We start from the raw sequence: 24,714 nt of genomic DNA on the forward strand, positions 1-24,714 counted from the left end.
AAGAACAAAGAGGATGTCAGTAATTGACTCGCTCTCATGTTTGTATCCTAGGAGGAGTACACATTCATTCAAGAATATCTGAACTCAATGCAGAGCGTACAAATCCTTCTAAAGATTCTTGCATTGGATGAAGCCATAGTGACAGATTTCACATTTCAGTCCCACCAGGATGAGCTGAACACAAATATACTGCACTCCACATCGGCAATTAAGCAAAGCTCACCTGGTTCATCGTTCAAGACAAAGTTGAAACTTTGTCTTGAAATCAGAATACATTACAAATCAGATAATGTATTCTGATTTTGAATTTTTCTTAAAATGCGAATAATAGGCCATTTTAGGCTTGAAAGCAGACCGCATTGTTACCTGAGTAGCTTAGAAAGTAGATGATGCCGTCATGTTCTCTTTTAGTTTTTGGCTTTTATGTTGCGGTAATTAAATTGGGGTGGACACCCAAATTTTTAGTCATAACAGGTCAATTGAATATCACATTTATTATGGTTAAAAAAGAAAAAGTTGAGGGAGTATGAGTTTGAAGAGAAAAATCTCCTTACTGTCTGCTACTAGCATGTGCTAAAATGAAAATGGGCGCTCTCTTCTTCTTGTTCTTCTTCTTCAACCTTAGATTTCAACGGCAGCTTGCATCCATTATTTCCATTATGATCCCAGTATTATTTAAAAAACGAAACATCTTCTTTTTCCCCTCAATGCCTCAAATTTCAATTCCCTATTAAAACCTAATTCTGTTTTAATGGGCGCTTTCTTCTTTTATTTCCAATGTTGACTTCCAATGATTCACTTCCTCCTAAAGAGCCCCCTGGTGGTTGAAGAAAAATCCACATATAAGCCACACTGGGCTAAAATCCGCATGGTTCGAAGCATAGGAAAAACGTAGCGACTTATAGTCCGGAAAATATGGCAGTTCTAGTAATTCTCGTCAGCAGATGTTAGTTCATGAACAAAGACTGCACTGAATTTTGGCCAAGCTAACATAGCTGTTACGAAGAACATAAGGTAGCCGTTGATGTTATAACTGTTCTTTTATTGCCGAGTGCTTTACGCGAACATGCCGGTTAAACTGTAAATAACGTAACAAAAAAAAGAAAAACAAAACGTCAATACTTAATATTGCAATATTCAAAGAACACAAACTTAAACATAGCCTTACAGCATTAATATATAACTCACCACATTGGGCAACACTCATGAACATTGATAAGATTGGTAAGATGTAAATTTTTGGCAGGTTCGGCTTGGTAGTGTGGTTGCTAGGCAACGTAAGTACACAACTGATCCGCCGTTCGTTTCCTTCTTCTACACATTAATCCATGTACCAATACAAAGCAACTATAGAGCCCCCTAGTGGAATGGGAGGAGTGAATCCAACAATAGCCCACAAAGATCAAAAGAGCAGCAGCACCTCCTCGCCAAACACCGTCTCATCTACAGCCAGGCTATTTTGGTTCAGCAATTTATTTAACCTTTGTTGTTTCAAGCAAGCTGTCATGAGGTCACTAAGTGACTCAATATTCTTCCAAACCGCACAAGCCATCATTTGTGGTGTGCATAGTTTATATTAAATGTGCATCGCATATCAAAGTAAAAAAGCTCAAAAGTAAATCTGGAAGGATGTCAATAAAATTTGATTTATGTTTTTTCATTTCTTTCCATACCTGCCTCCTTAGAAAAGCAACTATGCATTTTTCTGTAAAAAAAAAAAAAACAAGAGAAAGGAAAATAAAATCACATAAAAGGCTTTAGAATAAAGTTACTCTGTGTGAGCCTTATGTCCTTGTAGTTTGTTGTTGACTTCCAAAATGAGGCTTGTTTGTTCGATAAAGGGTTTTCTTATGAAAAGCACATCTCTCTCTCACATGAACAATGAGCACTGACTACTACATCCCAGTAATCATCTTCTCCACAATCCAACCCTTTTGTACACAATAATGGTTCTTCCTAGGATGGGTGATCTGCCTGTAATGTTCTGTGACTGACTTGCATCCTGCTACTTTCGGTTGAGCAGAAGACGCAGTAAGGTCTGCTGACTCATCACCACATCAGGCTGACATATTGTGGTGTTTCTATAGGTGGTTGTTTTGCTTGTTTTGGTTGTCTGACTTGTCTGAAGATCATCTGATTATGCAGCCTGTGCTGTACTTTTGGTTTAACTTCTTCTTTAAGTCAAATTTACAAATGTGTACCATCTGTTCTAAAAGGATAATTTAATAAAAATGTACATAAAAGTTAAAATGAAAAACAATTAAATTCACAGTCCCCATTGCATCTCCATATTATATAAAACACATCTGATAAAAGATTACTGCTGTGTTTAAAGTGTTAGCTTGAGTAATTTCTTCTTATTTATGTAATATTTGACATTTTTGCTTTTAGTATGACTAGGTAAACTGCGATTTTATTGCCTTATCCAGTTTTCACAACCATGTTTTTGTTCTCTGCACGTTCTTGAGCAGGCCAACAGTAGACTTAATAGTATCTTCAGAGAATCATTTTTGTCCAATTATCTGCAGCCAGGTTGCATTTGATTATATTCCTGTATATTATTTTATTACTCAACATTTAATTTAACCAAGTGGAGTTTAGTTTAGTTTATTCAGCACTGAAATATACCACATACACAGGAACATTTTGTGAAAGGAAGGCATTTAAAACTTGGCAGTGTCCCACATATAAAGTGATTGTAACTTAATAAACTTAACTCTACAGTTATAAAGTGTATTTCATAAACTAGACTCTTGTTACATTAAATTAAGTGGATTGTATAAGTAAATGTTTAATCTCGTCTGAAGAACAGTCTCATCATGATGATACAGTTAATCATTTTATAATGCAGGTGTAACATTTTCAGAGTATGTACAGTCAAATACATGTATTTCAAAAATGAGGAGAATTTCAAGAGTGGCGAGATCGTAATACACGTTTCTAGAAGAAGCTGAAATGGTTCCATAACAGGGTTCACTAGTGTTGAGTTGATATATTACCAACATCACTGGATGGCATTTCAGGGTATGAAACTCAAAGTTAGTTCAAGGTTAAAGCAGGTCAACTACTGGGAAAGATAGCCTTCGCTTCACTGTGGGGTTTTGTTTGTTGCTTCCTTCTGCACTCGCGGCAGAATTAAACACTGGGACCCGCAGCATTTAAAGACTTCCACTCTTCAACACGGCTGTGTGTTCTTTAATCATCTGATGGATTTTCTCTTTGGTAACAGCAGACGGCATCAACAACCAATCCCTGAAAAATACCCGTCAATCAGAACAGATATATCAGCAAGTGCAGCAAGTGTCAGTCTTGGCCTTATCAGGCTAAATGCAGCTGTGCATATTTTATACTCAAAACTGAGCACAAATATGAAGAAACAGAAAAAAGTCATGATGAAGTGTGCCATGAAAAACTCATATTGCAAAAAATCCTTTGCAACCTTTACAGAAAGTAAACCTAAAAGTTCGCCGCTTGACAGACGTGTGATATGTATGAGGTGTCAGTTCATATTCTCCTTTTGATTTGTGAAAAAATAGCACAGTATAATAAGGGAATCAAAATGATTTGTACAAGGAGAGAAAATAAGCTCAAGCCACAAAGTATCACAAGATGCTGTTTAAAATAAAGAACCTCCATACTGAAGGGAATTATAATCTGTAGAAACATAAACACAACAAATGTATCTACAAAACAACCACAGTTGCTCTTATTATTTCCTTTCCCACGAAACAGTAACACACTGAGTGTCACAAAAGGGGGATGATGGTTACAAAGAACGTCAATGCAGGTAAAAGGGAGGCAGAGGTTCAACAAAACTGTCAAGATCTTGGTTTGTTTGAGTTGGTTTTGGGTCTGTTTTACTTACTTTAGTTCAACCCTATCTTAGTGATTCACCCTCACAGTATTAAACCCTACTCCCATGTTCACACTCCTTCCTGGTTCCTCCTGTTAAATTCTGTCATATCCTGGTCTTTTCCCCCGGTGAGACTCTGCTTGCTTTTTGTGAGAAAACAATTTGCAGGTGATGTCCAAAGTGAATAAGTGGTGCTTTAATCAGAACAGAGTGTGGGAGTTTTGTCTAATTTTTAAACAAAAACAAACAAACAAAAAATCACACCTAATAAATATTTTTTTGTAATTTACATGGACAAAAAAATGACAGGTTATTATGGGACATTTTGGGAATCTGCTTCGTTATGAAATGATAAATTAAGGTCAAATTTTCAAATCTAATATTTTATTCCATACCCTGACTTCTGAACTTCTATCAAATGGTTTTTATAAGTAAAGGCAGGTGCAGGGAGCTCTTTACACGGCAGTAATTGGCAAATCTGATGTCAGTGATAAACGACAGTCTTATGACCTCGAGAATTGTTGGGAAATTCATCCATACATCTGCCTCAGACAATTTCCCTTCCAGCCAGAATCAATACTGTCTGCCTGGATAAACGGCAGGAAAACTGTGTTCTCTAGCGGTCTGCTTTGTTTCCATGTTAGTCAATGTTACTGTAAGACTGTTAGCATTTGTTGGTGGTGTCAAGATAAAACGCAAAGTAATTCAAAATAAAATAAAAAAACTTACTTTAAAACATACAAAATGACTAGATTTGGATTAATAAAGAGTATTACAACCTTAAATGCAACCAATTTGATCAAGAAACAAAATTGCTACAAAAAAATAAAAATAAAAAATAAATATATATAGATATATATATAAATTGATAGAAACAACAAAATCTAATGGGGAAAAAATCTAAACTTATTCTCAAGCTAGATGCAAAATGGAAAATGTTTATAACTAATGCTAAAACTACAAAAAAAAAAAAAAGAAAAATCATGACGATACCTGGTAACTGACATCTACTTTCTGACAACTGTACATGTAGTTTTTAGCAAACATATGATCTTTAGTATGACGGGACAGCAGTTCCAAAACTTTCTCTGCTGGGCCTCCTTTTGGTTAAGATCATTTCTGTGGCCCCCCTCAGGCCGAGGAGGAACACCACCCACTTTGGGAATTACTGCTCTATGACGTGAGGTTTCTAATGTTTTTAAAATTACTTGAGTCCTAGAAATATTTAAGTCTAATTTCCTTCTTCGCTTTTTGACAGCAATAGCAAAAATAAACGCAAATTAAAGATTTTATGATATTAAAATAAACGTAGAGTGAGTGTTTTGTTTGTTTATTTAAGGCCTCTGCTGTAGTAGAGACTCTTGGGGTCCACACCAAACATTACAATAAAACATTTCTTTACAAATATTACAAAAAAGACAGCATGGATGAGAAACAAAATTTGTAAGGTTTGAATTGTTGGACAGATGTGTGCAGCGTGATTTCTTGCTCCAGTTATGGTTCTTCACCCTAGAATGCAAGTTTCTTTCATGAGATAAAGATAACGTGATTATATAAGGCTATATAAGGCTTGCTACTGGAGTGTGGTGTGGCTCAAGACAACAGATCCGTTAGCTAATCAATGTTCATCCCTTGGATAATAGGATGGAGCATGCACCCTTGCATTAAGAGACCTTTTCCATAGCAACATCTCTGAAGCCAACTGGTTGTACTTACAGTGCTGTGGCAGCAAACCAAAAAAGAAGAAGAAAAAAAGAAACTTTGTGTCAGCTGTTACATCTTAAACCTGATGTGATTAAAATACAAAGCGATAATGAAAATACTGAAGATTAACACCATCCATTTGTCAGTATAACAGCTGGTTACCATGGAGGCCAGGCACAGGCCAGAGAAGACAGATTGCTAACCAAGGAGTCACACTGATTTTCTAGGCCTCTTCCAATGGATAATGTTTGGTGTCAGGAGAAGTTGCACTTGCTGCAACCACCCTAAGTGGTAATTAAGTGCTAGATCTCTAGGAAAATGTGATTTTATTGATGTTAACATTTATGAATTAGCAAAGACCAAATTACAATATGAAATGACACAACAATATGTTAAGTGATAAAAAATATACCTTATTAATACTGAATATTGTTTTGTAGAAAGTGAAGGACCTGCACAACACAGAGTATTAAACGAGTTGTGTAAAAGATAATCAAAACAAAAAAGCTCTGAGAAAATGTATCAACAAAACAACATCCACATTTATTTATGAAGCTCTTCAACAAGACAAGTGGGCTAGAATTAATTCTTCTGTACTCAGGGGTCTTTTGTTTCACAGTAATTTAACGACTGTTGAACAGCACAGTTATCAATGCCTCTTGGTTGTTTCAGAGGAAAGAGCAACACACTAATGTAGCCCGCAGGCACGTCATGCAAACAGCCCTGAAAACTGATATGAGTGAGAAAATAAACAATGTAGTGCAAATCAGAGTTTAATTTCTCTATTATCCATCTCCTGCCTCATTTGTCTACCATTTTAGATTTTTTTTTTTTAGTTTATATTCCTTGCAGCGTGCTCCAGCAGCTTCTGCAGGACAAAGCAGTGCCACCCAACATTAACACACGCACAAACCTGCAAAAAGGCCAATGACGTCACTCTGCTGACAGCATGCTCCAGGGACTGCTGTTGTCATGGTGACCTACTCTCTTCTCTACTACTGTACAGAAAATACAGACACACACACACAGAGACACAAACACACACACACGCACACAAACACACGCACAGGCAGGAGCTCAGTCGCGCCAAAGCTTATCTTCAATAAACGGAGAGTGAAGAGTTTAACATCGGCATACCATGGGAGATTTCAGTGCAGATTTTTTTTACATCTTTGTTTAAAATAAACTTTGATCAACTTATAGGGAATACAGTTCAGATTGCTTCAAATATTTTTCTTTGCTCATTGGGGAAAATCTGAAATAGCAATACAAGTTATACCCAGAGAAGCAATGCGTTCAAATGGCAGTTTTACCCAAACCAATAGCGTTTTAGCATAAATATGCTTATTCTTATCAGTCATGTGAAAACAATATGATGCCTCACTGTGTTCAGTGTCTTCCAAACTAATGCTTTTCTCCTTGCAGAGCTTGCTTAATTCTTACAGATGACCAGATCCTGCTGCAGTAAAGCAACACCAAACCATGACACTTCCACCTCCATGCTTCACAGCTCGTTGAGGTCCTTTTCCAAGGATTTCGTATGACAAACATATTGTCTGTTCTTGAGTCCACATACTTGAATTTTTGACTCATACGACCACAAAACAGCGTTTCAAAAGTTCTCTGCCTACCGTCTCTCTGCCAAACTTCAGGAAGGACTTTGAGTTTTCTGTTCCCATGAAAGAAATTTTTCCTCTCTTTGTCTGAGACAGGCGTGAACTCTTACAACAGTAGCAACAACTTGCAGGAGGTCCCATGATGACATTTTAGGGTTTTTGAAAACTTCTTTTGGCATATTGTAATGTAGAAAATTTTAGCTATACATTGGAACAGCTGATTTTTTAAAAACTTGATCCTGCACTTTTTTCTATTTCTTAAAAGTATTAATTTTTGGGCACTGTTTATTTGATGTAGACTATCATTTGGCCTGAAACACTGCTTTTCATTTTCATCTCTGACTTAACTCCACGATTAGTTGTTGTTATGCTGAGCAGGGAACTGATGTAGATTAGTAAAAGAGCAGCCAACGTCCATAGAATAAGACATTTAAAATATCTGGAGACAAACTGATCAAGACAATCTATATATTGGGAAGAAAAACACAGGAAGTAATATAGGTACATTACAGGTGCAGTTCATTTTAAACACTGTAGGCTTTGGTTCTCTGGAGGCTCTGGGAGATTCATTACCTATGTCACATGTCTCCCAGATGGTTATTTTCATATCAATTAAAATGTATGGCTTCATGTTTCCCAACACAATCAGGGATGGACTCAAACTCATGGGAACTGCTGAGCAGAACAAGAACTCCCACAGGCATCTAAGACTTATGCGCTGGGCTGGTGAACTGTCATATTACTCATCATTAATCAGAGAAAAACTGGGTGCTTATTACCCATAATGATCCGTGGCTTGCAACAGATTCATGTATATCATAACAGATTTACATATGGAAAAGTTTTAAATGTTGTTTCTGTTAAGTACCCCTCTGAAATATTCATAAACTCATCATGGACTGTCATCAAAATGACATCAAGGCTCGCAAATATCAAATTGTGCTATATTAATCGATACAATGTGTTTCACTTAGTGAGTTGAGTCATTTAAAAAAAATAAGTTTCAGTATTATTCTACTTAATTAAATGACTGCATTTGAGTCTCTATGTGTTATTTTCACCCTATGAGGAATAATGATCCACACTAAATTAAAACTTTTAACTTTTAGTGATCAGTGAATCGGTGAATGTGTTGTATAATCAACCAATCCTGAAGGATTTCCAATTCAAATGCATCCTTATATTTCATAACAACAATGGCAAATATTCCTCTTATAAGAGTCCATAAATCTCTTACTAAAGCTTTGCACATTGCTTTAAAACAATAAAAGATGGCATAGGGAGCTGTTTCAGTAATATTTCTCAACAAAAATAATGAACATTTATTGAAGTGAATAACTCTAAGCCTGTGCAAAAGAAAATTAATTACATAATAATATTATCTAGGGTATGTGAGTTGTTTTTCTCAAGTTGTACCAAATAATTAATCCAAAAGCTAATGAGGTGTTCTTATATTGGCATGATATTGAGGAAATATCCCAGCACTTAAAGCTTTGTGGTCATTAAATAAGGCTAAAGTATTTTCCCCCGCTTTAAACATCTGCAGGCATCTTGGACCATCAAGTAATAACGCCCTCCTCCCCTGCGTGTTCCTCTGTGTCTGAATAATTGTGGTTATGTAACACTGTTAGGGAAGGCACATAATGCCATCACTATGAGGTGCAGTAATTCTATCAGGACCTGCTGCCACCTGCTCTGGAGCAACACTGCTGCATTTACAACAACAAACAAACCAGACAAGGCTGAGTCACTGCAGGATGGAGAGCCGGACGCCTCTCTGAACACCTGCCAGCAAAGATGATCTAAACGTATGCTGAGGAAATTAGTTTTACAGATTCAAGCACAGACGCAAGGAAGCACCATTTGTCCTCTGGGCTTATCATATGGCGGGGGTTTATTGTGGCGGACAATGGAGCTGCTCACATGAAAGGGGAGCACGTGATCTGAAGAAAGCGGCTGAAATGCCCCTTTAACTGAATGACATTAAAGGTATTATTCCAACCGTGACCTTTTGTTTCATCTCTTCCTTTTCCTTCATCTCTCAGTCCGGCTCCCTCCCACAGTCGCCGCCCCTCTTTCCCGTCGCTGATCTGATAAATTGCGCTGCAGGGCAGCAGAGCCTCACCTCTGCCCTTTTATGTAACGCAAAGGTTGCTATTAGAGCCATTAACCCGCTTTTGATTCAGGGCCCACATCAGCATGTCATCGCCCAGGTATGACAACCGCAGTGACTTGTTGGTACAGCAGCACCTTTGGCTTACGCAGGGATATTTTTAGGCGGGCCAGAAGCGTCGCCACGTTCAGCGACTTTGATTCAGGACGGCAAGATGCAGGTGTTACGTCATATGAAACGGAGATAAATAACAGACAAGTTTGAAGTAAAGTGGTTAGAGAGGAAACAGGTTGCCTGTGCTACCTTCCTCTTATTAATAACTGTAAAGAAAAAAATTTTATCGGAACATTAAATATTCTACAGTGGCTACGTTGATTGGTTAGAAGATGGAATACCTGTTAGCATGTTATATATAACTTTTTGTAATGAAAAAGTTATAGTAGGCTACATACATTTAAATGTTGAATATTCTAATGACTGAGCAAGTAATCGCAATCTTTCTCTGGAGCCCCAAAACCAAAATCAGTGCAGACTTGCTGGTTTGGAACCAAAGAAATAACTGAAATCTACTACCTAGAACTGCCTGTTCTAATAGTTCAAACAGCAAATATAACTTCACATGCATTAACTGGAATCTGTCTTGGCACAACCACACACGCTACAGTCTTTCTTATCGCCATACTTTTTGAATATTACAGAAATACTTTGCAAATCTGCCAATTGGCATTTTTATCTGTGAATAATTTAGAGTTCTGCTCCAAAAAAAGAAGCATTTGTTTAATTTAAGCCTAGACAATTTACAACAAACATCAACTTCTCCATGAATAATTAGCAAATATTTTAGCTACAGCTTTGTTTCTACAGAAGCCAGGAAACATAGGGAAAAAGCAAATTAAGAGACTGTTCGGCACTGATTAGCGTCACAGTTGGGCAAAACTTAAATTATTCACTTTCAAAATATATTTTGACTAAAAACAATTTTCTGATGCTTCCTATCCTTGTTCGTATCCTTAATGGTTTGCTATTATCTACTGCTTGCAAGTCTATTTAGAGTGTAATTCTGAAAACAGAACTAAGACAGACGTCCTGCTAATGTTCAACAGACTGAACTCTTGACCTTTTGGCAGCCATCCATATTGGCTGACATCAGCCAGCATTCAGACTTGGACAAACAATGTGTGTGTTCTGTCCATTTGCTGTGCTTACACTTGCATGACCGTGTGATTGTACTCAGAAACGTTGCGGCTCTGCTGTTTGTTCAGCTTTATCCAGGTCGACTAGTTTGTTATTAATCAATACTGGAAACTGATGACTATCCGTGAAACCACAACTCGGAACCAATTTTCATGACAGAATTTATAATCACTTAACAAATGAATACCAAAAAGATATTTGGACTTAATAAAATTATCTAGTTCTTACAAGCTTTTAAAATTATTCCAAAAAGCACTAACTGTGCTGCCTAACTCTAAGCAGGAATTTGATTACAAAGAGGAAATTGTAAACAGAGTTGGTGTAAATGTTTTTGGATCAGTGTTGCAAAGCTTTCGCTGCAATCCTTCTTTGTGCTTTTCTGAATTTTGATGTTGACAATATCAACATTACCGCCACCTAGTGGTGCTGTGTACATGTAATACATATTACATTGTTTCTATCAGAAATCCCAAAGCTGCGTTTTTTTGTTGTTGTTTTTTTTTTTTTACAAACAAGCAAAAATTCTGCTTTCCATTTGTCCATTTTAACGTTGTAAAGGAGAAACAACAGTAAATTTTTAGCAAACATGTAATGCGTCAAAAAAAAAAGTTAGGCTCCTTCACCTATCTGATCCTCTTTGAAGTTAGATAGAAAAAAATGAAGAGCAAAGCACATATAGACATGATTTGTGCTGTCAGTGTTGCTCTATGACAGTTATCATAGAGGGAGGGAGAAAACAACACACGGGCCTCTGGAGAGTTTTATCCATTTCATTTACTCCCCAGCCTCGCCTGCTTTTCTGTGCTACTAAACCCTGACCTCTGCGCCCCTACACACATGCTAGCTCGTGCGTAAAAACCCAGAAATGCAGCACACGATGAGACAGAGGCACACACACGAGATATCACTCTCAGTTCGCTAAATCATCAATACTTAGCCAGAGGCAGTGTGCAAGGCTATAGAAATAAATTAATTAATTTATGTCTGAGGGAATCTCTCTCTGTAGCACAAAATGATTTTTTTATAGGTTTTAACAATCACTGCCAAGACAAAACAGTAAAACACTGAAAACAGTGATGCTGTATTCCCGTTGAAAAACCTTACTTTATTTTGACTCCAAAGACACATAGCATCATCAGTGCCAGGTTTCTGCAAGTTTCCTCCTAAGCCAACGTACAAATGTGCAGTACAGCACTACTGTGTAAAATTCATCCCTCATTTCTTTCTAATTTACATCCCAGGAGACACAATTTCAAGCAAACTTTCAAAGGAGTCTCAAGCAAAGACTTTTAAGTTTTTCCGAGCATTAACCAGTATAAAGAAATTTACCTTTGTTTGAAACTTCTGCACAGTCTTACAGCTCGGAAACCCAGGCTCGGCTGTTGAGTACCGCATCATTGCTTCCCTGCTTGCAGTCTGAGCAGAACTCTCCCCTGACAACCAAAACCTCTTCCTGTCCTATCAATTATTTATCAAACTTGTGACAGCAGTCCCTTGCTTTGTGTAGAACACATCTACTGCATCTCTGTCATTTCTTCTTCTGTTATGAGAGTCCTCAGTCTCTCTGGACACTAAACTATAGCTAGAATATGGCTTCTGTGATGGGTTTCTATGTTCATGAATCACAATCTAGAGAAAAACTGCTGAAATTTGTTTTTTTAGAAAGTCAAATTCTCAGATTAAGTGCTGCAGAACAAGTGAAAAGAAGCTGAGAAAGGTTGGGTCGTCTGTGAATGTTAAGAGAGAAAGCAGCCGCAAAGGACAGCTTCCTGGCTGTCACTGTTGCTGAGTATGATTAATGCTGTCATGGAAACGGCCCGAAGTCCAGGCTATGGCAAACACAGGTAAGCATTAGGTGGTGGAGATGAAGACGTTTTCAAAGTTCTACACATAAATGGGTATTTGGTTCATCATCAGTTTTTCATTTAATTGTAGCGTAAATTGTTCAAATTGTGAAACATATATCATAATATGATGAATGTAATAAAATAAATAAATAAACTTTGCAGAAGGAGACATTAGTGCATCTTTCTCATTCAAAAACCAAGGCCTCACACTTTCATCCTGGCCTCTCCAGTGTTTATTATTATGACTGACGGATGTCAACATGACCACGTTATTGCACAACTGTGTGGTTGGGATGGACGGTGTTACAGAACCACAGCAGGCTGCAGTGTTCCCCTGGGCAATGCATAAAAATGGCTTGGCTCTGTGTTGCAGTCCTCATACAAGCTTTCTAAATCTAACTTTACTCTTAAATACAAGCACAGTTTTTTAATTATCCAGAACATGCTATTATTATCTGCATCAGTCTACAGTCCACAGACTCCTATTGCTTCTGCATCTGTCTCCATTTTGTATTATATCACTGTGTCACACTGATTCTATAATCCACTATTACTGGGGTTCATAACACACACGCGCCAGACAAATACCTTTTTCCTGAACATGTGTAGGGATATTTTTGTTCAGAACTAAGTGCACTAAACAATGCTCCAACTTTAAAAAGTGACACCAGAACAAAACAGAGAGGACTCCCACCAGTCAAACTCTGCTCTTTGGAAACATTAAAGGTCATAAAGAAAGATGGGCTTTATGTGGCATGATTCAGCGGCAGTAAGACATGTGGCTCACTTTGCACCGAACCAAATTACTCATCGGAAACAACGTCCAGCTATATGCGAACATACATACTGGAGAACAATCAACTGATGGCTACCTGTATCATGTCCAAACTCTGAATATCTTATAAAATGTACGACAGATGAATCTCTGGTTGATGAGGAAGATTTTTCAGGTACAGCTGGGACACAAAAACTCCTGGGATTTAAACATGTTTTCACTGAATATGGGCACAGTCTGATTTAGAGTTTCTTAAACGTCAACACTAACTGTTTTCAAATGATTATATTGTTGTATCTAAGCTACTTTATACCTCATCCTACACTATTTTTTGAAAAAAATCCTACTAAAGCGGTGAAATGTATCCAAATGTGAATCGAACTACATTTTTTGTGTGCAGAGTTACACCAGTATGTATTTCCAGTCACACTTCAGAGTGGTTACTGGTTTACGACCAGCTCACAGACCTAAATCATATAGATACATCTACCTTTTGAGGTGGATCAGGAGCCTCAAAAGGGTTTGAGGCTCCTGACTTTTTTGATAAACATAAAAGTATGTCACTTCCATGTTTACTGAAACCTGTGAAAAGTCAATGTTTTCTACAAGAACACATCTAGATCATGGAGAGTATAATTGGAAGGGGATATTGTCTGTGGTAACTAAAGAAGATTTCCACCATTGATGTTGGATAAGATCTTATCCATGAACACAAAGAGTAAAAGCGACAAGCGCGGTTTCTCAGGAAGTTTTCCTGTTTTACAGTTGCTACATGCCGCAGCTCTGAGCTGCGCTGCTTCCCCTCCAGCACAAAGCTGTTTAAATTTTATGTGTTTGCTTTATTTCCAGTTCGAATCTCCATCTGGGATTCATAAAGTCATCATAAATTATGTATCTAGGAGCACTTTGTAATCCTCGCAGGAAATTAACAGAAAGTGAGGAGGTGGGGAAATCTATGGTTGTAAGAATCCACAAATTTACAGACTTGGGAAATCAATATCTTTATTAATTTTTATCCTTTCTTAGGTGATATTGCACGTTTTGAAAAACTAAATGAATGTTGGTTGTGCTTTGAGCTACAGCACTGAATGTGAACAACACTTAACATTATTTTTAAGGTAGGGTTAAATTTAATTTAAAAGAATCAATGGACTATGTCTCTATAATATAAATGTTAAGTAAGCATAATTCAGTTTTTTTTCCCAAAACTCTCAACATTGAACCTAATATCAAGACATTTCTTTTTTCTGCTTTAGTGCCCCTGTCCGTAATTATTATTCATTCCTACGACAGATTATCTTCTATCACCATGGGATGATGACTCCAATTTCCAACCACCACAGGAGAAATATTGTTTCCAATCTTCCTCCACATTTTTACTTCTGTCCAAATGAGTTCATGATTGAATTATCATTTGAAAATAGTTTATTTTGTATTGTGTTAACTACAAACCCACACCCCAAAATGACCAACATTGTGTCGAACGAAGTAAAAATAAAACCTTTTACATCACTGGCCACTATAACCACCATACCCATAACATGAATATTACTTAGGATGACTGTGATGATGAATTAATGTGAGCATAATGGTCCTGATTGTAGTCTGCCAGAAAGAAAACAACAGAGTCATCAGCCAGGCTTTATAAACCAACAGGAAATGTTGGTTCATATTGGTGCCATTACATGTACGCCGTGGTTATTGTGCATCATTGGTCGATTGATCCGTATCTCATCAAAAACTGGAAATGCTGTAAATTTGTTAAACTGTACAATAAGAGAATGATGAAAATGACTGCATTAAGAAGTCTGTCTGCATACTTAGAGTGGGTATTTGTGAAACTACTTACAGCTATTAGTTTAGCTAAATATTAATCGGCATGTTTTATTATCCCTGCGGTTTCTGTTTTGATTTCCAATTAACTACTTATCCAATGCTGGACAAACCCATACTAAGAAAAAAACATAAATAAATGTGAGGCACCATAGCTTTGGAGGTTTTTTGTGAGAGTCAGAGAACCCATATTTTCAAGATTTTCTAACAGAATATTCTGCTTGGAGAGTAAGAATGTCTGACTTTCTACATTTTCACCTTCTGAAATATTCACACACTTTTTTTATTTTTTGCCTCTAGTTCCATCTCCACATGTGCAGTACATAAAAAAGCAGACTGTCTTTTAAAAAAAATATAAAAGCTACTTTCCCTCTGAATACTCCTTGGCTCTTGGGCAAATATTTGAATTATTCTTTTGCCTTTTACATCAGAAATCTTGAGGGGAAACTGATTGTAGGTTTTCTTTTTACAGTAACATGATATTTCCACTTCTGGTTTGTGAGTTCAATGGTTTTTGCTGGAACATTGAGAAGTTCAGAAAATCTGAACTTACCTATTCTAGCCCTCCATGCAATATTTTGGTAATGAGAAACATTTTTCTAGGTCACTGGCTAATATTAAACCAGCTTTGATGTACATATAGCAGCAAAAATGCTGCTTCTTCTCATTTCCATTATTATCTTCACCTGCTCAATACTCCTATTCAATGATAATCTACATACTGACACTACAAATAATAATAATAATAATAATAATAATAATAATAATAATAATAATAATAATAATAATAATAATAATAATAATAATAATAATAATAATAATAATTAGGAGTTGCACTCTGTCTTTAAACTTTTGCCTAAACGAATTGCTCGTACTTCACTTTCACAAGTGTTTTACTTTACATCTATGCAGTGGAGTATGAAAGATCATTGTGGTTGAAAGTAAGTTTATGCTAACCTGACTTTAATAGCTTAGATAAGACTGAAATTGTCAGGGTTTATGCAATGTTTAATCCTGTTGGCAGTGTCTGCGACTGACCCCCCCAGTGTCCTGCATTTATCCTGCTCTCATGTGATTGTTTTCATATGTGTGATATTAAGCGGTGAATGGGAGTGCAGGAGCTGGTGCAGCTCACATTTATTATAATAATTGTAGCATTAGATAACCTTTTTAAGTTTTCTTCTCTTCATTCACTACTTTTCCGGAAACATTTTCATTGTTCATTTCTGTGTCGTTCTAGTGTCAATGCGAAAGGTTCACTTTGAAAAGTAAGTCATAAACGACACTGATGGAGAACCTGAGGGCCCCTGCAAACATTGTCGTCTATTAAGACGCAGCAGTGTTAAAGGCAGAGGTGAAATCTAATAATGATAGCTAACACTTTGATGAAAGTGTCACTTTATTCATAGTAAGATGTGAAAATGAAGGAAGTATCTATTTTAATATAATTTTCCCAGTCAGTTTTTATTTCTTTGTCTGATTTTGACACCAACATGCAAGAGATGTGTGAAAATTTTAAAACAGGTTTTTTACATCGCAATGTAATTATTTATTTAGTATATTTACCACTGATTTTGGTTCTGTAACAATGATCACTTTCCAAGCTGACTGTTAGCCCTGATAAAGACGTGTGAAAATCATCATAATAAATTAATATTTTACTGGATTTGCATAATTGCTCACAATTTGCTTGTACATTTGTGTAAATTGAGTGCATTGTTTACAAAATCCGACAATTAAATGAAGATGAACAAACTGCTGATGGCATAACCTAACCAAGGAATGAGCAAATGAGGAATAAATTTATGTTTTGCTTCCTTTTGTCTTTGGTTGGTCCTAACAGCTGCGTCTGTAGCCTGAAATACTAACCTGGTGGTCGCCAAACAAAGCTGGTTTATTTCCAATCTGTCTCGATTTCTTCCAGCAAAAGCAACAATTGTTTTGTATCGTATTTACCGATGTTACCAGATGCACTTGTTGCATCTGTGTTGGATCTAATCAGGCAAGCAGCAGCTCTGAATCTGCCATGTGGCTGGCCGAGAATAGAAAGAAAATGTGGAGGAAGTTGAAAATCAGGTTAACAGGCAGAGCAGGCCCACAGCCCACCCTGCTCAGATGTCATCTTTAACCTCATCACCTCACTAATTACCAAACTGGGGGTCCGCCCCGCCCTCTTCGTACTCGTTCAACAAGCACAGACTCCTTCTGTGAGGTCAGAACAAGGCCTGTAGCTCATGGAGGTAATAAGAGACTGTGAATCGTCCACATGCGCACTTTATTTTAGTGAGCCCCTGTAGTTTTCAGTGTGCGCCTGCTTCTCCGCATAAACACTATAGTTCAACTCAACCACATCTTAAACAAACTGCTCCACCCAAAGCGTCTCGTTCCAACATCACGGTCAGAAGACCTTAAGAGGAAAACCTTTAACAAGAGGAAAGCACAATGACTGAAACTGACTTGATTCATTTTGCCAAAAAAGATTTTTGTCAACATTGCTAAAAATGAGTCAGCTCCTTTTTCAAATGACTGGAAAACAAAACCTAAACTGGAAAAGTAAAAGTAGAAGTTACCCCTTGAATGTTTTCGCTTTTTTTTTTTTTACACAAACCACAAACTGTAATGACATGTATTTTTACAAGTAAATATCTTAAAGGGGAAGTATTATGTGTTTTCCAACCACATAGTGCCATTTCAAAGCACAATAAAGTTATTATTCTACTTTCAGTTGTTATAAACACGACTTACAAGAAATTAGATTTTGCAATTTAATGCCTTGACATTGGGCGTCTGTCTCTTTAAGAAACCCTTTAACTTTCCGAAACTCTGCCAGGAGCATGTCATCACATTACTCTTCTATTAACCCCTTCACAATGTTTTTACCAGCATTGTACAGAGAAGTAGCTCGAATAATGAGCTACTTCTCTGGTGTTTGTTAGCAAACACCACCAGGTGTTTGCCAATTGTTGCTGGCTAGTCTGAAGGAGCTCAGTGGGGAAGTTGTGGGAGAAAGCTGCTCTGTCAGGTGCAAGCCCAGGTGGAAAAAGTTCAAGAGATATGAATACTTTTGTGAAGTCAGGATAAGCATTTAGACATTTGAGGATAATTCTTTAAAACCGGAATGACCCATCATAGTGATCATCTGATGAGATAAATAAGGATGCCAGCGTCCATCTGCAGGTAAATTCACAAAATAAATTTTTTTTTTCTTGATTTTGAAAGTTTGGGATTACAATGTTTCTTGGCATCACAGCAGCCATTATGTTCTTGGCAGCCATAAGGTTGAGATTGGTGTCCACTGCTGTCAGTGCTGGATCTGGCCAGAGCACCTGGCATTCGATATGCCCTGCTAAATGGTTTTCAGACTCTGCCCACATAAAGAGCGGCGGCATGCAGAAGGTGCGGACCAATTCTGCTCTAAATGAGAGTCTGTAATTTCATCAGTTAACAGCGCTGATGACTGACAGTGCCCACACGCTCTCCTTGTTTCCAAATATAAACCCACCCCACCGCCTAAAAGATTAAACCAACCCAACCCAAATCCTGCTCTCTGCAACTTCTCAGCAGTGGAAACATAATCTGTCTTTATATTCACACACTGACCTGCCAACAGCAGCGGGCAGCCAACCAAGCCTCCCAGTCACATCTAACATAAACTCAATATCGAACACACAGCTGTCTGCTCTAAATTTGCTTTAGTGCAATGAGCATATTTCAGCAAATAGGCCGTAATCCAGACTAAATATCATTCAGCCAATCTCATTGGGATGGATTTAAAAAAAGGAACTGCTCCATTCCCCAAATCCTTCTTTAAACGGCCCGGTCCAACGTGCTGATCCAGCTGAGCCACTCACTTTACAATGCAGAATGAAGCAACGCGCACAAGACTCACAACTGCAAGTTTCTAAAGAACCAGCTTCTGGTGTGCACACATTCAAATAATTATACATCCATATTCTATCATTTGTAACCTTATTTTTTTTTCACACAAATGCAGTTAAAGGAAAATTAAAGTTTATTTGACTGATTTGTCAGAGAAAAAACTTCCTGCTTCCACATTATTTGAAAGAAAAAGTAGAAGATATAGGTTCTGCTAATCAAATGCATTTGATTATTTGATTATTGTCAGAATGACCACCTCTATAAAAAAATGCTTGGGGTTGAGCAGGTGCATTCAAGAGTGATTGACAGCGCTAAGGACCTCCTCCTGCATCTGATTGGTTGTCTCTAGTTCACACTGGGAGATGATATAGGAGTTTGATTTTTTTCACAGATTATTTATCTCAAACCATACTGTCACAACATAGAGACAGTTTCAACAAATGTGTAAACAGTATAAAAGTTACATACTGCCACTTTAAAGACCAGAGGTCTGGGAGTCAAACATCATGAACGTTAGCTCATATGATCAGAAATGAAAGCAACAAAATAAGTAAGCTGCAGATCATCACTGTGACACAGATGCACACAGTTTCCTCTGAAGAATTCAGAAGAAAGGTGGCACAAGTGTTATTTGGACACAAAAAACAACACTGTTTTGTCATTTCAAGTTGGCAGAAAATATGCCGAGCAAAGAAAGATAAACTGATGACTGAAACAAAATGCTGGGAAGGATCAGTCGGTGGAAACGTTTAGCACCCTCTCGCTACAAAGTTCCCTCTTTGGTAAATGGTCTGTCCAAGAAGCCGTACCTCCCTAGCTTATAAATGTTACACTAAGAGATAAAGTTGAGAACTACTGATTTATATCTCTATAAAGATATAAATAAATCGTACTGGACAGAAGAATGATTTGGCCTAAATCTAGAAAAACCTACAAGAACATACTATGTTTCTCCTATAACACGTCAACATGTGTAAACGGGTAATGAAAACAAAAACAAAAAGGAAAAGACTTCAAGTAGTAACTGTGCGCCACTTTGTTCAACAATTGGGTTTGATCAGCAAAGACGAGATTTATAACAGAATGCTGAAAAGAGAAGAGTCTGTACGTTTGTGTGCTGCTGTGTGTGACGCAGGAGTCCATTTATATAATCTCTATGTGTCATAGAGCACAAGTGAGGTTAATGCGTATTTGTGATGTGTCTTTGTGTGTGCTCAGTCGTCTTGCCCACAGCAGACAGATGACCTTGGGTCGGTTGTCTGCCTTTCCCTGTTTAGAGGCTCTTAGACGTTCACTGAAGCTGTAAATGATGTGACGACATAAAAAATAAAACACTGTGCTGACCAGGGGCACTGAATAAAGAGAAATGCTTTTCAGGCTGCTCAGATCACGTCCTGCTCTCTCTATCTTTTTTTTTCTTTTGGTTTAGTTACATTTTCAGAGCTGTGCTGCAGCTGCCGCCCACTCTCACTCTGGACGTCTGCTGACCTCTGTCATGTTTTATTTTCTGAAAAGGAGGGTGATAGAGAAACAAGCCAGTTCACCAGAAAGAGATGTTTCAATTTGGAAATGCTTCTGTGTCGGCTAATTGTTTTATTCTGGAAATAGTGCTTGGGTTGCGGTTTGCAATGCTGGGTGTTTTCTTTTTTTTTCTTCAGGGCAAACCTATTAAAAATCCTTTTCTTTTCCCTGTATCTTTGCCAGCATTTAAAGGATTTGTTTGACACCAATTACTGGATTCACACATATTTGGAACATTGCAAAAAATCAAGAAACACAGTGAAGAAGTTTCCATTTCTAAACACTCAGCAACCAGGGTCATCATTTAAAAGCAATGTGCATAAATATATATATAACTATATATAAATAGATAGGTCTCTACTTTGCCCAGGGGCGTGTCTATGATTTTTTTCTTGGTGGACCACATGTGCACAGATAGTAGAGGGGTGGGAAGATAAAATTGCAGTTTTCTCTAAATGCCTTGCAGTCTTAAATTGCAATGAACAGCATGCCACAATTTGAAGTTAAGAAAAGGGGGAAAATATTTTGAATCCTCCTATATAAATTGATCTTCAGTCTAAATATTCCACTTTGACACATTCATTTAGTTTTCAGCTCTTGTGTGTGTGCTGGATGTCTCCCTCCCAGCAGGGTGGCAAATAAAATTTCAAGGGCAGCTGGCACAAATGTGATTCCAGATCTTTAAGTTTTGTCATGTGTGGATGAGAAAAAATGTATATGAACGCTTTTTCTTATTCCTGTTTCACTTTGTCCAGTCATTGCACTCTGGATAAAAACTGTCTCAAATAAATCCTTAAAAGTCCAGAATGCAACTCTAGGTTCATACTTTTACATATGCTTCTTTTTAAAGACTGTAAATTAATACATTATTACTGATCTACTAATTTATTTAATTTTACTCATGCATTTATTTACCCGATTTAAAATGTTGCACATGAACCTACAACAGCAAATTTACCAATTACAGTCAATTACAGTATCCAGCTACCCATTTGGATGTATTTATGTTTCTATCATTTTGTCTTTAAAGATAAAAGTATTAACAAAAACCCCCAAAACAAATCAGAATAGGATTTCAGGTTCAGATTAGGCTTTTCTTTCCTTTCTGGACGAAGCATCGGTGGAAGCGGTGGAGTTTAGCAGACATCCCACTCGTGCTGCCATGCTGGCACCTTAAACCGCCTGCATGGATGGAGGGAACAGATAGACAGATGGGGGACAGAAGGAAGGCTGACACACAAGAGTGATGAGAGGGTACAGAGACGGAGACACTAAGGACAAGCCCACATGAAGGCAAGAGGCAAACATGGAGCCCTTTCAGTCTGAGAAGAAATCACAGAGGAGGAGAGTGAAGGGAGGAGGAAAGACTGTAAATGGTCTTTAATCAGCTCTACATGGTCTAAACGGGGCTAAAGTCATGTAGCTCAACCTCATTTACCATAAGTAGGCAGTGTGCTGCTGGTTAAACACCACCTACATGTTTTGGCTCTGGGTGTTTTACTTGAGCAACCTTCAGCTTCGGCCTGTGAAACCCCGAAAGCCTTAAGCCATGATGTATTTTTAACATTTCTGCCTGAAAAAGAAAAAAAGTCGGGCAGAAACAGCTCTTCATCTGTAAGGTGAAAAATATTAGCTGTGCTAGAAAAATGGCACTTTGTACATATTTGAAAGACTAAAGTTTCATCCCTTCACATAATAAGACTAAGATTAGAAAGAATAAAATAGTGTCAGTAAGATTCTAGTATTGTTTTGTTGTTTTCAAGTGCTCAAATGAAGAAGGTCTATAATGTTGCCACAGATTCATGATCATGTAGAAAGGCTTTCAGATTTTTTTTCTCAGTATACTGTTCTAAAAATGGACAAAAGTGCCAAAATAAATCATGTCCACCATCTAGTCACTTGGTCCTCAGAGTCTTGACCAGGACTGGATCTTTTCCCAGTGGACATTAGGTGAGAGGTGCATTATACTCTCCACAGGCCGCTGGTCCATTACAGTCATGTAAAAGGCAATTAAGAGTGACCAGTTATCCTCAAAACAATAACAGGAAAATGCTCTGTACAAAAGATAAACATGATAAATAAACCCAGGAAGCATAGAAAAAAGACCTTCAATTGTGACGAATCTGAAGTTGAGGGCCTGAGAAGATGAAACCCCCCCTGCAGAGTCCCACAGGGTAAAATATAGCCTCCAACTGGGGACTTTATCTGTGCTGGTGCCAGTTAAGGCTTTCTAAAGAGAGTAAGCCATGGGCTTCCAGATTCACACCATTTTTGAATCCCTGGTTTCAAATTAACAACAAAAGCCCGCAGACATCACACGTCCTTTAAGGTTTGCAGTTTCTGATTCAAATACCAGCAGGCCTCCACACAACTGTCCACAACAAGCCTCTCATCTCTGCTGCACAGCTCTCAGCGCTGCGCAGAACCAATGCACTCACTGTTTTAACTTTCATATCAGATTAGAAAATGGCAAAAAAAAAAAAAAGAAACTCTGTGCTTCCTGCAGTCTTAATTACCTCTGTGAGCCTGTTTTGAGACAGGCTTCTTATCCGATTGTGAATCTGCTGCCAGCGACGGCGACAATAAACTATTCAGGCTTCTGTGAGAGCACCTATCAGAGAGAGCAGAGGGAAATGAGAGGGACGCACTTGAGTGTGAAGACTTGACTTAAATGCAGGAAGAAACACGATGACGAATAAGAGGCGAATGAGAGGTGGGAGGTTCACTGTCAACACAGCTCTTCATCCAATCATTTATTAGAAATCCAAAATAGGAAGTAATCCCAAGGGAGGCGGGCAATAATAGGAACAGCAACTAGTTGCTGCAATTACCTGCTCAGACATTTTTTTCACAACAACAAAGACACTCAAATATAAAACAGGAACTCAAAGCATTTAAAATCAAAGGTCCTGAATTTTCTGGACAATCAGCTAAAGAAATATTCCTTAACATACTGAACATTTATTTACCGTTATATCTAAGGCAATAGTCCAACGTCGCCCCAGAGACAGTCAATATTTTTGATGAAAACCATAATCCGACATGACAAGGGTTAAAAAAACAGAAGCATCAGGGTTTAGTCAGTGAGTTCAATGATTCTGTGAACAAATAAATTTAAAACACTTGGCCTCTGTTTTGGGCTAGAGTTAATAAATGTTAGGAATGTTGGTTACACTGGATTCCTCCAGAGATTGGAGACAAGCTTATATGTTTTTTTGCAAGATTAAAGAGCAGTGATAGTAGGCTGCTCAGAACAAAAAAAAGCTTTAATTTTTTTAGTATTGAAGCTAAATCGAGAAACGTGAAGTAATACGGAAAACGACCTTTCCAATCGACCAGTGATCACCTCCACGGTTACCTGTGAGAATGGTAGGTGTACACAAGAAGCCTCAAACAATCATTGTTGAGAAAAAAAATGTACATGGACTGAAAAAGTTGCAGTTTGCCAAAGAACACAATCACAAGCCTGAAGACAACTCAAGCAACCGATGAAAGCAGGATGGTTCTTTCTGGGCTCATGGGATGAGTCTCATACAAGTTTGACGAAGTCATGTTGCCTCATGCTGAATAAGAAATATCCTTGAAAGGCTTCAACAAGACAACGACTTCAACACACCAATTATCAAGCATCTTCTTGGTCCCAGACCACAAAGAGTATAAGGTAGACTGACTACAATAGGAATTCTTTAAGTACACTGTGTTCTGAAACAAAACCAAGAAATGCACAGGAAATGTAGTCCAAACAAAGAGTTTGGAAAGAAAAAATGCTGATGCCGCTATTATTTTAAACATCCTAATTAAAGCTGCATCACACATTGAGTCTTAATTAAAATCTCAATATCAGTATGTGCAATATCGCAGTCGCATAGGAGTACCTGGATGCAATAAGATGAAAATCAACAACCAGAGGCCATAGTTATCAGCTGAGAAAAATGTGAACTAATCACCTAATATTGTCATCTAAGTGTCTTATTCATAAGCGATAGTTGGATGGAGACTGAAATGGACACATGACTGAGATTTTCTCTGATGGCGTTACTACATCCTGTTGTACAGAAGAAGTTGAGATGCATTAGCAACACAGCAGAGCACTGAATCAGGTAATGGGCCGTCATTTGGTGCCTTTATCACATGCATGCCGAGGTCACGCTCAGGTGCATCAGGGCAGAAGCTGCAGAGAGCTTCATGTGAGCGGCTGACGCTTCTTGATAATGGACAAATTAAAAATGAAGAAGAAGGAGTTTTCCCCCAAAACTGTCACTCTTAGTTACCAAGCAGAGCTGGATGATTTTTAATTCAAACAGCACTTTAGTCATTCTTGAAGTAATGAGAACAGTAAGCGGACATGCTCAGTGTCTGTTCAGTCTGTCAGAGAGTCA

At 37.8% G+C, this 24,714-nt stretch overlaps 1 protein-coding gene across 3 annotated transcripts in view; it reads right to left on the reverse strand.

Annotated features, from left to right (window-relative positions):
• The window catches only part of smpd3 (sphingomyelin phosphodiesterase 3), a 68,434-nt gene that overhangs the window by 38,892 nt on the left and 4,828 nt on the right, over window positions 1–24,714 (reverse strand). The window contains exon 1 of one of the 3 annotated variants that reach the window (XM_008411767.3): window positions 1,189–1,298. The exons of 1 other annotated variant lie outside the window; for it this stretch is intronic. The gene's annotated coding sequence lies outside the window, so the exon portion shown is untranslated. Of the gene's footprint in view, window positions 1–554; window positions 1,046–1,188; window positions 1,299–24,714 lie in introns of those variants that run through there. One more of the 3 variants, XM_081607957.1, reaches the window with a different exon arrangement.

The sequence above is a fragment of the Poecilia reticulata genome, chromosome 6 (genome assembly GCF_904066995.2).
Source record: "Poecilia reticulata chromosome 6, P_reticulata-male-v2, whole genome shotgun sequence".
NCBI classification, from domain to species: domain Eukaryota; kingdom Metazoa; phylum Chordata; class Actinopteri; order Cyprinodontiformes; family Poeciliidae; genus Poecilia; species Poecilia reticulata.